Source organism: Labrus mixtus, chromosome 4, assembly GCF_963584025.1.
Source record: "Labrus mixtus chromosome 4, fLabMix1.1, whole genome shotgun sequence".
NCBI classification, from domain to species: domain Eukaryota; kingdom Metazoa; phylum Chordata; class Actinopteri; order Labriformes; family Labridae; genus Labrus; species Labrus mixtus.
The window spans coordinates 9,963,831-9,976,415 of record NC_083615.1 but is presented as its reverse complement, the minus strand read 5'-3'; the positions used below and the strand labels follow the sequence as shown (position 1 = coordinate 9,976,415).

General features: G+C 40.3%; 1 protein-coding gene across 5 annotated transcripts in view; it reads right to left on the bottom strand.

Annotated features, from left to right (window-relative positions):
- The window catches only part of cntn1a (contactin 1a), a 64,727-nt gene that overhangs the window by 31,374 nt on the left and 20,768 nt on the right, over nt 1-12,585 (bottom strand). Inside the window, exon 1 of one of the 5 annotated variants that reach the window (XM_061035795.1) lies at nt 9,579-9,727. The exons of 2 other annotated variants lie outside the window; for them this stretch is intronic. The gene's annotated coding sequence lies outside the window, so the exon portion shown is untranslated. Of the gene's footprint in view, nt 1-3,218; nt 3,345-6,350; nt 6,503-9,578; nt 9,728-12,585 lie in introns of those variants that run through there. 2 more of the 5 variants (XM_061035794.1, XM_061035797.1) reach the window with 2 other exon arrangements.

Below are 12,585 nucleotides of genomic sequence, written 5' to 3'. Positions count from 1 at the left end.
TCAGTCATGAATGTTAATATTATTCTAGAGTGGTCACAGTACTAGATGATTGAACTTCGATATGATCCTAGTAAAAATCGAAAAACATCTAAACCTGTCTCTTTACCACGGCAACAAAGATCCAAGAGTTTATCACCTGATATTGGGTCATTTCTTGTTTTTGAACTCCTGCACAATGTCTTAATTGCACAAATATATTGTCACTTCATTTGTGCAATTTAAACATTTTGTCGACTTAATTGTAAAAAATACCCTGGCAATGTTTCGGTGTGGGAACATTGCCAGGGTATTTCTGCATGATAGAAAGTGCTCGCTCTCTTTGGCTAAGGAAAGCTTTCATTTGGAAAGGTTGCTTAAGATCTGTAGTTATTTAAAAATGGCAGTACTTTTCAATGCTATCAATCATTAAAACAACAAAGATAATATCGTTTTAAAACACGTGGTATGAAAACGTTTGACGACCTAATACAGCATTATACTCATCACACTACAGAGAAAAGATAACCATGGTGGACCATCGTCTCCTCTTACTCCATCACAAAACGTAAAACAGACAGCAGCAGGACTCCTGAATCTGATTTACATTTTGAAACCCATGTACTCTCATTGTGTGAAGCTTTTGATTTAATCTGGGCTGCTTATTTATGTTATATTAAATGATGTCTTTTCATAGAGGATTCTGAAGTTATGAAAAAAGACCCTCTTGAAAGTTTTAAACTCAGGACTGTCTGACCAACGGCACAAATGATAAATTCCCTCTGATAAATATTCTATTTAATTCAAACATAGCAAAACAAGTCAGTTAAACAACTTTGAAGGCTGGAACCAGCTAATTTTCCCCCTTCATTAGTTTTATATCCATGCCCTTGTGCATTGCAATGAACATGTGTATCATATGGGAGCATTACTGTGTGTATATGACCTGCATCACATCCCATGACAAGCTTGACCAGCCGCTGCCTGCTGCCTGCTGCCTGCTGCCTGCAGATGGACCACAGGCTACAGTTCCGCAGCATCTTCACTGAGTCTCTGCTTCCTGTCAGCCTAGGAGGCAAAAGCTCCTTGATAAGTTGACGCCTGATGAATGACATTTCGACAGTTGCCAGATGAATCCGTGAGCACTGGTTTAGCTGAGCAAGCATCTCACTGCTCATTCACTCACTGCCCCTAAGACTTTAACACCACACCAGCAGCCACCAGTGCACTTCAGCCATCAGCCCAGTAACACCATGTGAAGAGCAACAGCTGTCTGAGTGTGGAGTACTGAAGAAGCAGAGTGGGATTTTCTGGCACAACTTCACCGACTAACAAGGTGCATGAAGAGTGAAAGGCTAGAAGAGGTCAAAATGCTCCAGCAACACTTGTAGTATGAAGACTTTCTTTATTAACAAATTAGACCTGAGTGTGGAGTGCTGACAGAGGCAATGGGAAGAACAAGAATTTCTTCTTTTTGTCTTCAAATATCTGATTACAAATTGTACTCAGTAAAAATGTCTTCATGTTCTTTGTGCAAATAATTCAGGATTTTTCTGATCAAACTGAAAATATCTCACGTTTTTCAAATAAAGCCGGCGAGGTCCTCCATCACAGAGTCAAACATGTTCAGACTGAAGATTTCTATTCAGCTAACTACATACAGTAACAGAAGATTCTGAAACAATTTCACCCAAGACAAGAGAATCAAAAGATGTGAGAGAGGCATATTAAAGCTTTTATAATTAGGGGTCTTAAATTATCAATGTACCGATCATCAATGATTCAATATCATCAATAGAAGGTGAAAACATCAAACCTTAAGAATAGATTGTCTTTATTTAAATGTCTGGAAGAAATCAGTAATAAAACTGTCGGCTCACTCTATACTGTAGCTTTTTATGAAGTAATAAAAATGTAACTGTCTTTATTATATAGGCTCTATAAAAGTTTCTCATTGATTTAAATCAAATACACTTGTACATGGAAGACCGTGGCTCGTATCTTATTCTTGTCTAAAGACTCAGATTCATTTTTCCCCTTGCCCAGCTATCTTACAAGAAGAATTCATCATTTTTTCTGACTTAATGATGATGGTCTTTGAAAGAAGCTCTAGTGCAATTAGATTTGAGAACTATTTTGTCAGCTTGCAGGGCAATAAAACAACAATCAAAGTATTTAACTTCACATCACTATCACAACATTTAGAAAGCTTTTTACACATTTACACACTCTCTTTGGGAGAATGCTGTCAAAACTCAAAGCCAAACATAACACCTTCACGTATTCATTCACAGGTATCCCAGTGCAGCGGAGCCGGTTCTTCAATATCAGCAGACCTGTCCATTCATTCCCTGGTAGTGTAATAGTGGTGTGTGTTGATGAGTGTGTAATTGAACACGAGGCAGACGCTATTGATTCTTTGTGCAGAGCCTGAGGTGTCAGCTGGCCGACACTCAGAGAGGTGTGACGGCAGGATTGAGATCTCAGCGCTCAGCACACAAATGAAGGTGTATTACAGAAAATGGATTATGATAGAAGAGAGGCTGTGTAATTTTGCAGCTTTGCTGCACAAACAAAACTACACTTACAGTAAGAGTAAACACACGTACAAATTGACACACACACAAAAAAAACAGAGACAAAAGGGCAGACTTACTGTAAAACATACATAATAAGTTGGACATAATGTCCAGGCTGTACAGCTGCAGGAAAGCAACAGAGGGGGGATTTCATCTGCACGCTGGCCGGTATCCTAGCAACACCTTTCAAAAGGAGCAGTTTGTGTGCTGCGGGGCCTTTTGTGACCGCCAATGAAACTATGCAAACACTCATTTTAATCTGGAACAAAACTGCTGTTGTGGAACGGAGACCTAGGGTGCTCTACTTATTTATTAAAGAGCCTCAGCTCTTCACGACGGACAGCACAAGCACTGCAAAGACAAATTCATTAAAACTCACTCTCACTTCTCCGTCCACTTCATGCTTCGGCTATACTGCTTCGGTAAGTATCATTTCTGTAACCCATGAATGATAAATGATCTTAATAGATGCACTTAGGAGATTATGGGAGACATAAAGGAGCCTTATTTGAGCGTCACAGCACATAGTGGGAGAAGCTATCCCATCTATATCCATTAAGAACCGTCACTGAATTGATATACTGTAAAAAAGAAAAAAGAGAAACATAGCAGCACATAGAAAGGCAGCATGCTCTTATAATCAGTATTAATGGGACCTCCTACCTCTCCCGTCCTAGCTCAGCAGCCTGAATGCACGCGATGCGAGCGCTCCAGTCATCACAGTAAATCACACAACCCAGACGTGACAGCGCTCAAACAAGGCCATTTCTTCTCCTTCATAAATCACACCCTGGACGTTGCCATAGCTATTACTGCTTGTGGCTTGATTTTGGTGTGGGGTGGGGTGGAGGTTCTTTTTCCTCCTCCCAAGCTTCGCTTTGCTCTGTGAATTTCAATCTCTTTCCCTCTCTCTTTTTTTTTACTCCCTTTAGAATTCTCAATCTTATTGCTCAGAATCAGAAATGATATTACAGAGAGAAGAAGCCGCAGGGGGCAGATTCTGGGATCTCCCTGCTGCACTCCAGTGACCAATACTGTCATTTTTGCTTTTTATCATGACCCCATAACCCCCTTAGGGCGCCATAGGCTAAGTGAAAGTGAATGAAACCCCTCCTTTTCTGTGCTGGGCCTGATGTGTGCTGAATAATCAAGAAGGGGAACTTTGCAGAGACGTCTTCCCTTATCGGCTGTGGCAGCTCCAGTGATGTGGGGGGGGGGGGGGGGGGGGGGGGGGGGAGGAGGAGGAGACAGAGAGGAAAGAGGATAGGGTGGAGGAGAGGATGATGGAGCAGTCAGTGTGTCAGACTTCAAAAACAAGATGCTACTCCCCCACACCCACGCCCACACCCACCACCACCCTCGCTCCACACACAAACACAATCAAGACCACCATCACTATCAGTCATTAACAAGAGATTTGCAGTAATCCTGAAAGAGGAAGCTAAGATGGGGTTAACTCTGGATTGGTCTTAATCAGTTGGAGAAGGCGAATGAGCGCTGCTTAAAGAGGGTGTCAGCTACTGCAGCATCTCAGCCATGTCTGCATTCAACAGGGATGTAAACATGTTTAGCAGGATGGACAGGAAACTGCTTTCTTTGTTGCTCTTTTCAGTTTTTCTGTCTGAAATGATGAAACCCTAAATATCCCTGACCTTTGAACTTCTGTTTGGATTGAACATTTATCATTCTTCCATAAAAAAAAATTATCATGAAAATGACAGGTTATTCAAAAATGAAAATAAATGTTTTTAACAGGAACTGGATGGTTTCGTCCTTTATGTGAAACATTTAAGCACATTGAATTAGACACTGAGCGTACGCTCCACTGTCATTTGTTATCATTGATTTTTGGTATGCACTAATGCATTGATAGAGCATCGGTATCGACAGATATCGGTCCTGTTACATATATCGCCCCATCGGCAAACCATGTGGCATGCACCAATGTTAGTTGCTGATGTCAATCTGTTGAGTTGCATCAATTTAAAGCTGGCAAGTTAGTATACCTTTGAGTGAAGACGTTTTTTATTGGCGAAAGAAGTCAAAGAGGAACCCTGATTTGTTGTCATGTTCAAACGTGAAAGAAATGTCGACAGAGTAGGAGTCTTACATGGTCCCTGGGAAAGATCAGCAACATGCAGTTTGTAAGACATGTTCCGATGACATTTCAAATTTAAATACATTCAATTTTCAAAGCTCATTTGAAAAACAGACACGATGAATTATGAAGAAGTAATGGGAAAAACAGCTGTGCATTTTGATTCTTGGCTTTGCTTTCTGGTTCTAAACATTAAAAATGTCTCCCATAGTATTTGAACACGAAAAAATAATCCCTCCATTCCCCCTCAAACCCCCACACAGGACTACCTCACTGGACTGTAAAATACAATATAACATACATCACAAACGTGCACTATATTTATCTGTATAGTAATTTTACTCATAGCTTTTCTTTTTATATCTATTTATATCTGCACCTAATTTTTCTATGTAAATACTTGCTGCTGTTTTTTATCCTGCACTAACGAGTCAAATGCAACGAAATTTTGTTCTTATCTGCACTGTAAAGTACAAGTTTGAATGACAATAAAGAAAGTCTAAGTCTAAGTCTATTTCCTGTTTTAATGGCGGTCGCACTCAAAACCTAATAAGAAATGTCCAGATACTTTCACTACTTTAAAATCATATCATGCTAAAGTGCACATAAACACTACCAAATGCATCACTTGGTTGCTAAGTTAGTGGACAAGGTTGATTTGACATCATTGTGTGTACTGTAAATATGAATCCAGAGCTAGCAGCCGATTAGCCTAACTTAGCATAAAGACTGTAAACAAAAGGTAAACAGCTAACGTTGCTCTGTCCAAAGCTAATCAGGTATCAGAAATACAAAGATCTGTGGAGATGATTATAACTCACAGTCACTCAGCCTGTTTATGTAAATGACATCCAAACGTCTGACCAGAGAACTCCGCCAAACGTAAGTACACTTTTAGAAAATGACACAGCGAAGACATTCCACTTTGTTTATCTTCCAAGAAGTTAAAGCCATCAACGATTCACCTTGAGTAGTCGGACTCAAATAAAAGATGGTTCATGCTGAAAATATTGTAATTTTACATATAAGTATGATATCCTTAATATTTGATCACACATGTATGTGAATATGTGATATGAACATGCTATACATTACTTTTTCCATTATAATATTCAAAAGCGCCCAAAATTCAGCCACAATAGCTCATATCAAAACATTTTCACAAATCACACTTTTTTTGTGGTGCCGCAGACACAGTTTAGTCTCATCACAAAGTGTTGCTGGGAATAAAGCAGGCAGACGGAGAGAGTCATATTGATCCAGATGAAATAAGGATGAAACAGTGAGACATTGGCTCTGACATCCTCTGAGAGAATCAGCATGGACTTAGTCGGGTTTAAGGAGCATTACTGTTCAATCTCTTTGGCTTGATTTGTCTTGATTTGTCTTGATTTGTCCCGCGCATGCTGTGGAAAGTTGTTGTTTTTCTTGATTCACAATCTGGGAATTCTACACAAATGTGCCTCACTGTCCAGTACAATCCATTCTACTAGCCATCCACTGAGGCAGAAGAAGAAAACATCTCCCACAGTCACCAAAAAGATTCAGAACACATTTCTTTGTAACATGCGCTGCTTGGTAGAAAGAAAAAAAAACAAACAAAGTATGCTTTTAAAGTTCTAAATATAGAAATCTTGTGTGACCAGCGTGTGTGTTAAATAAAAAGGAAAAGTAAAAGAGAACAAACTGTTTCATACCTGCTGAGATCAGACACCTGATACGACTTCATTCTGTGTTAAAATGTCAATCCCAGCATGAAACACAAGCTGCGGTTTTGATTTCGGAGCTGAATCAGTGATATTTTACCACAAAGCAGTCGGGATGTGTTCACTTAAATCAATGTATTGACTTAGTTTTCCAAATGAGCCATAGCAGTCTGCGTGTCTCCGCCTCCTCAGCTCTGAAAAGCTCACTCTGTTCCTTTTAATGTCTGTGTGGAAAATAAGACTGGACTTGGCTACATCCAAACAGGTTTATATCTCCCTGAAGACCAACAGAGGGATTCAATTAAATAAAGGATGGAGACACAGGCTATCCAAGCCTATTACACAGCAGATAAAGAAGTAAGCTCAAGACACAAACACACACAACACCTGCAAAAGAAGATGCTCTCTTCTTTGCCAGCTTTATGTACTTAATAGAAAAAATAGCTTAACTTCTCCGTGGACAGAATTCTCTCTTCGCTTATTTTTTTCTTTTAGTAATCAAAACAGCAGAGCCATTTTAACTGTGTTCTTTTCAGCAGGATGAGCTGATATCTTGTTAATGTTGCTCCTTTTACATGAAAAGCTGCAGAAAAAATGACCTCCTTACAAGCACTCTAATTGAAGAACACGTTTAGTGTGCATTCAGTTGTCAGGCTGCTAGTCCTGCTGGTGTGCACAATCAAATTCACAGACTGCTTCAAACTATGGTTATTTTAGTCCATCTCCTGCAGAAACACCCCTCTGGCACCTGCTGAGCCCAGAGAAAACAGACACACTGAGTACGGAGCACAGTATTATTCATGATGTAATCCAGCTGCAGATGATCCAGTCATGGCTCGTTCACTGTGTCACTCTGTCTCTCATCCCCTACCCTCCTTCTTCCTCCCTCTGCCTGTCTGCCTCACCCAATAGGAGCAGTCATGCTAATGTAAGCTATTTATCCAAACCCCTGCCGTCAACACAATGTCCCCCAGGGCCACACAGGCTCAGCTACCTCAGCTGACCTGCATATCAATTACACCAGCCATTCAAGTCTTTCAAATTTAGAGCTGGATTCTATATATTTCATTACATAAATAATATTCATATTAACCTTAAAGTGCCTGTAAAGGAACCCACAACAGCAACCGAATATCCGTGACATAAATCATAAGAAATAGAACGTTTGCCTTTTAGTTCATCAGTGTGAGGTTGTTCACTGTCGAGCAGCAAGACAGCCGTTATGTGCTGCTGTGCCAGAGCTGTGTGACGAACAAAGAACATGCCAGGACAGCTAATAATTTTGCCATCATGACTAAAATAACACAGTGAAGATTTACACAATCACTTTATTTTTAATTTCAGTAATGGCTTTAAGACGCTATCACTCGGCAGAGATCGGCTTCACGATTCATCTGACCTTCAGCTTCACCTATTGGATGTTTCCATTGCTTAGTGTTCACATGGTTACTAAGTCAAGTATTCACATGCAAATGGAAAAAAAACATTAATATGCCATTTTCTTATAGACATGAAGAGAATATTATGAAAAGGAAATCTGATGAAGGAAATAGGACGTGCATGTTGACCCTGCTCTCTATGGGACCTGCCACAGCCCAAAAACAAAGCAAGCTACCATCATCCTGTTCAATCATTTTCTGTATTTTCATGTGTACAATATTCACCTGGAAGATTTTAATTAATGAAAAAACAATATTAGATGTACATATTGTAGATATATATATTTGTTCTTAATTTTCCTCTTATTGTTATAAAAAATATTATTGTTGTAGGGGTGCTGGTAGCCTAGTGGTTCGTGAAAGCGCCCAATGTACAGAGGCTAAGGGCCTCCAAGCGGGCCGCCCGGGTTCAAATCCGACCTGTGGCGCCTCTACCGAATGTCATTCCCCACTCTCTCTCTCTCTCTCTCTGATTTCCGACTCTATCCACTGTCCTATCTGTAAATAAAGGCATAAAAAGCCCAAAAATAAACCTTAAGAAAGATTACTGTTATCACCTTGCTATAGGTGTTTGTGTTTGGTATTCATTTCTATTCATCTTTTGAGCTGTTGTAACAGGTTAATATCCCTGAACAGAGGATCCATAAAGGTTATCGTATCTTTAAACATTTCAGCTTGATCATTCTTTGTGTCTCGGCTTTGACAGAACTAAACACATCAGCAAGCCTCGTCCTAAACGTTATGTCCAAGAAAACATTAATGGCAGGAAGACAGTGACATAAATGATGTGTCTGTGGTCTGGCTGGTCATAAACTTGGTATCATTAATATCCATATGGACCATTATAGTATTCCAGATTTGATTAAGGATATAAATCCAGTAGGACTGGATCCAATAATAGAGCGACTGCAATTAAGTGTGACGTCTGTGAACTGGCACTTGGCTTCCATTGGTGTTTACATACCATTACTGAAGTCTCTGACAAAATGTAAAAAAAAAAGATCCAGGGGTTTTATTTCAGTTGTGATAATTATCTGTAACCGTGAAGCGTTTTGGCCTTTTACTGCAACAGCTTTGAAAGCAATATTCAGCGGATGAGAAATAGTCAAGAGAAAGCCCCAGATATGAAAGTGCTTCCAAGTATGGTAAGTAATGTTACATGTATGATGAATTGCCATACAGGCAAAGGTCACAGGAGACATGCACTCTATAAAGAAAGAGTGCTCAGCTTAATTACCTCATGCCACATCTGTCCAATAAAGATATTGGCTGAAGTTCCTATAGAGGAACAGCGACATGCTTTCACTGATGGCCGTATACTCGGCTTTAAATAACAGTAATGACAAAGTGGCAGAGTGCTGCCTGCTTTTTATGGTGAAGCTGTAGAGATAAGGTAATATTATTGTAATTACTGCATCAAGACGTATATTGAGAAAACAATCCAAACCTTCAAAATGCACAAAGAAGTGTCTTGAGGGAAAGAGTGAATACGGTGCATTTATTCTGCAAACAATACAAAGATTAATCTAAGTCGAGTCCTCCACACATCTTCTATTCATCCCGTTATTGGATTAGAGGGAGTGAATCCAACATTAGGCCTCAGATTAACTTGAAAAACGGAATGTTTAAATGGAATCATAATGCAAGGAGAACAACATGCTGCTTAATTGCATGGTCAAGAAGAGGAGGAGGTTACCGACGCTATAAGAGACACACAGGAAAACTATCAGGGCATGGAGTGTGTGTGTGTGTGTGTGTGCTGTGACTGCTCATTGCTTACCTTGTGCTGTGGAGAGCTATCATGCCAGTGGCTATGTGACAAAATGAGCTACTTAGCAGCCCGTGTCGCCATCCCCTCCAACATGCGTACCGCTGCCAAGTGTCCTAAATACCCTGCTCCATTGTCTGCCTCAGAAATGAGCAATGCTGCAGGATGGGAGCACTCTCTCCAAAGGTGCACAGAGTAGGGAGCAAGGGAGGGAGGGAGGGAGGGAGGAACGATTGGAAAAGAAAAGGGCTAATTCCCTGAGCAGGACAGGGAGCCATGCAAATGGGACGCCACATAAGAAGCCTCCCTGCAGCGAGAGCGCTCCACGCGGGGGTCTTCTCTGCATCACTGTGGCCAGACTGCAGTTTAATCTTTTAAGTCTCCCCCCACTCCCAAAGACACACACACACACACACACACATTAACAAAACAGAAAAAAAACAGGAGCACAAACATACACAATTTCACAAGTAACTCTCCCTCGCTCCCCATCACCCCAACTTTAACCCCATCCTCCACCCTGACTTCACTCTCATCATTAGCCGGGCAGCACTCCAGCTATACAGTCAGCCCTCTCATACTGTAATCATCATCATCTCCTCCACTGTCGCAAAGAGAACAATTATTCCCCTGGCAAAGATGCCGAATGCTGGGGCCAAGAAAAAAACAGGAGAAACGTCAAAGAGCAAGACAGCGATGAGTAGACATGAGAAGCTGTGGCTGTGATTTGGATTTCTAAGTTAAAAGTTGTCACATTCTGAAGTTCACTTCCTCGTTCTTAGCTCACAATAAATGAACTCTTTGAAGTTCATTTATCTTTTCTCCTGGAACAGAGGAAGGATTAAGTCTGCTTTATACTTGCTTTTACATTTAGGAATGAGTGGGCATATTGATTACCTCAAAGCTGGTTGTTAAAGGTACAATACGCCATGAAAGGTAAGCCGGAGTCCCCCCACCATTTCTTACAGAAACGGGGAAAAGATAGTCCTGTCTTTCACCATGCTATAACTACTGTATTCATCCATCACACAATACAGTGCTATATTGTAAAATAGTAGGGATCTTGTATTGCTCCCTCGGTTTTACTGTTGAGATTGTTTTAGTCTTGTTTTATGTATAAGGGTTATCTAGGGAGGGACATTGCAGATTGGCTACTAAGTGCTGTAGTGTGTGTGGCATCAGTTTAGCTCAATAAATAAACAACAACCATATTCAATGTTTATCATGTTGTCTGATGGTGTCGAAGGTTTGACAACATCACTAAAAACTGTCATTTTAAAGTCATAAAATTGAAGTTAAGTTCTGTTTTGCACAATTGTTTTTAGAGGCTTATGCAATATTTTGGGTAAGCGTATTTGTATATGATTTTTTTTTCTACTCTCAGCATGATTTTGGTATCAAATGCTTGAAAATACAGTTTCTGTTTGGCTGTATGAAAAAAAAAATACTGACACAGTAAGTTTAATAAAGTTTTGGAGCTAACTTTCTCACTGACAGCTCATTACTTTATTTCCTGGAGGGTAAAGAAGTTTGAGAGATAGAGAAAAGCTAACATAAGCACTCAAAAAGCCATTAAGCAAGAAATTGAACCCCAAACCTCTCCAGTGGAGCTACTTTCTGGCAAACAGCAGAAGGAGGAGCATTGTATTCAGCTGCTCTCAGATGTTGTACGTTTCACACACTTGCCTCTAAAATAAGGTTTATGTGTGCTCTGTGTGGGAACAGCCACCATTATACACATTCTCACAGAGAATCTCTGAGCAGTGAGAAAATGCTGAGTGTTTCAGGGATTTGGTAGATGGGACACTAGCAGATTACAGAAAGAAGGAGCTACACATTCAGCTGAGTTTCACTGAGTTTTATGTCAGAATAACTACATACAGCAGCATTTTTTAGCAAATGATTAAGTGTTGCACGGACCTCGCTCAGCAGGTACTGACAACATGATGTTAAATGTTTCATCAAGAAAGAAAAAAAGCCTTTGTGCTTGGACAACAAAACCCAGAGCAATGGATTGATTCAAATGATTGGATTTCCTGGTATTTAATCATGCAGAGGTCCCAAATCTTTACCAATAACTAACAACCATCTATCTCAGTGGGCAATTTATGTCGAGCTGACGCTCCAAGGGAGGAAAATGCACCTAAATTAATAATTGATTCTGATTCCCTCCTAAGGCCTTACATTATGTTGGGAAATTGTGAATAACACGGACAGGAGAGAACAATTAGAAAATGCTGCTAGAAAGACAACCCTCTTGCATTACCTTAGGCTGAGACATGAACATCCGTCATTGAGCTTACAAACGTTTTCACAGAAAAAAAGGGATTGTGGATATCGAGTCATGAGAGTGATTCAGTGCTAACATCAGATAAAGTCATTGCATTCAAACTAAAACGTACCCAATGAAATCTGGAACAGACAAAGTCTGCACTTAACCTTCACATCATTTTAACTAATGGATCAGGTCAAGAGAGCTGCAGATGATGCTTGAGACTGAATCAATCTAATGGCTTCCATTTAGATAGAGCCAGAGATGTAACAGAAGAAAAGTCACAATAAATGCGCCATGGAGAAAGAGGTGCCATTTCTCCCTTTTAGTAAGCACTCATGAGCTCTTCAGCTAATCAAAGCCAACGCAAAAATCTGTGTGAGGCAGGGCGCAGAGTGCGGCGGCAGAGCAGAAGGCTTGTGTCTTGCCGGCTTCATCGCTTCAGTTCTTTTCTTCCTGAGTGATTTACCAGAGACTTCTTACTCAGCACTATCCCAGTGCTGACAGGAATAAAGGACGATCATCTCCTCCCTCACGTTCTGTCTGTGTTAAAGAGATGCAGGACACATTCAGAGTGTGTAAATGAAGTTTGTGCTGTTTCTAGATACCTCTCTGACCACAACTAACACGAGTAGTATAGGCATTTACAGGTACGGTATTGGGGTTGGTTTCAGTTCAATAAAGTACATATAGTTCATATATATATAAACGTGGTGCAACTTTATACCACAGTCTTTGCTCAACTGT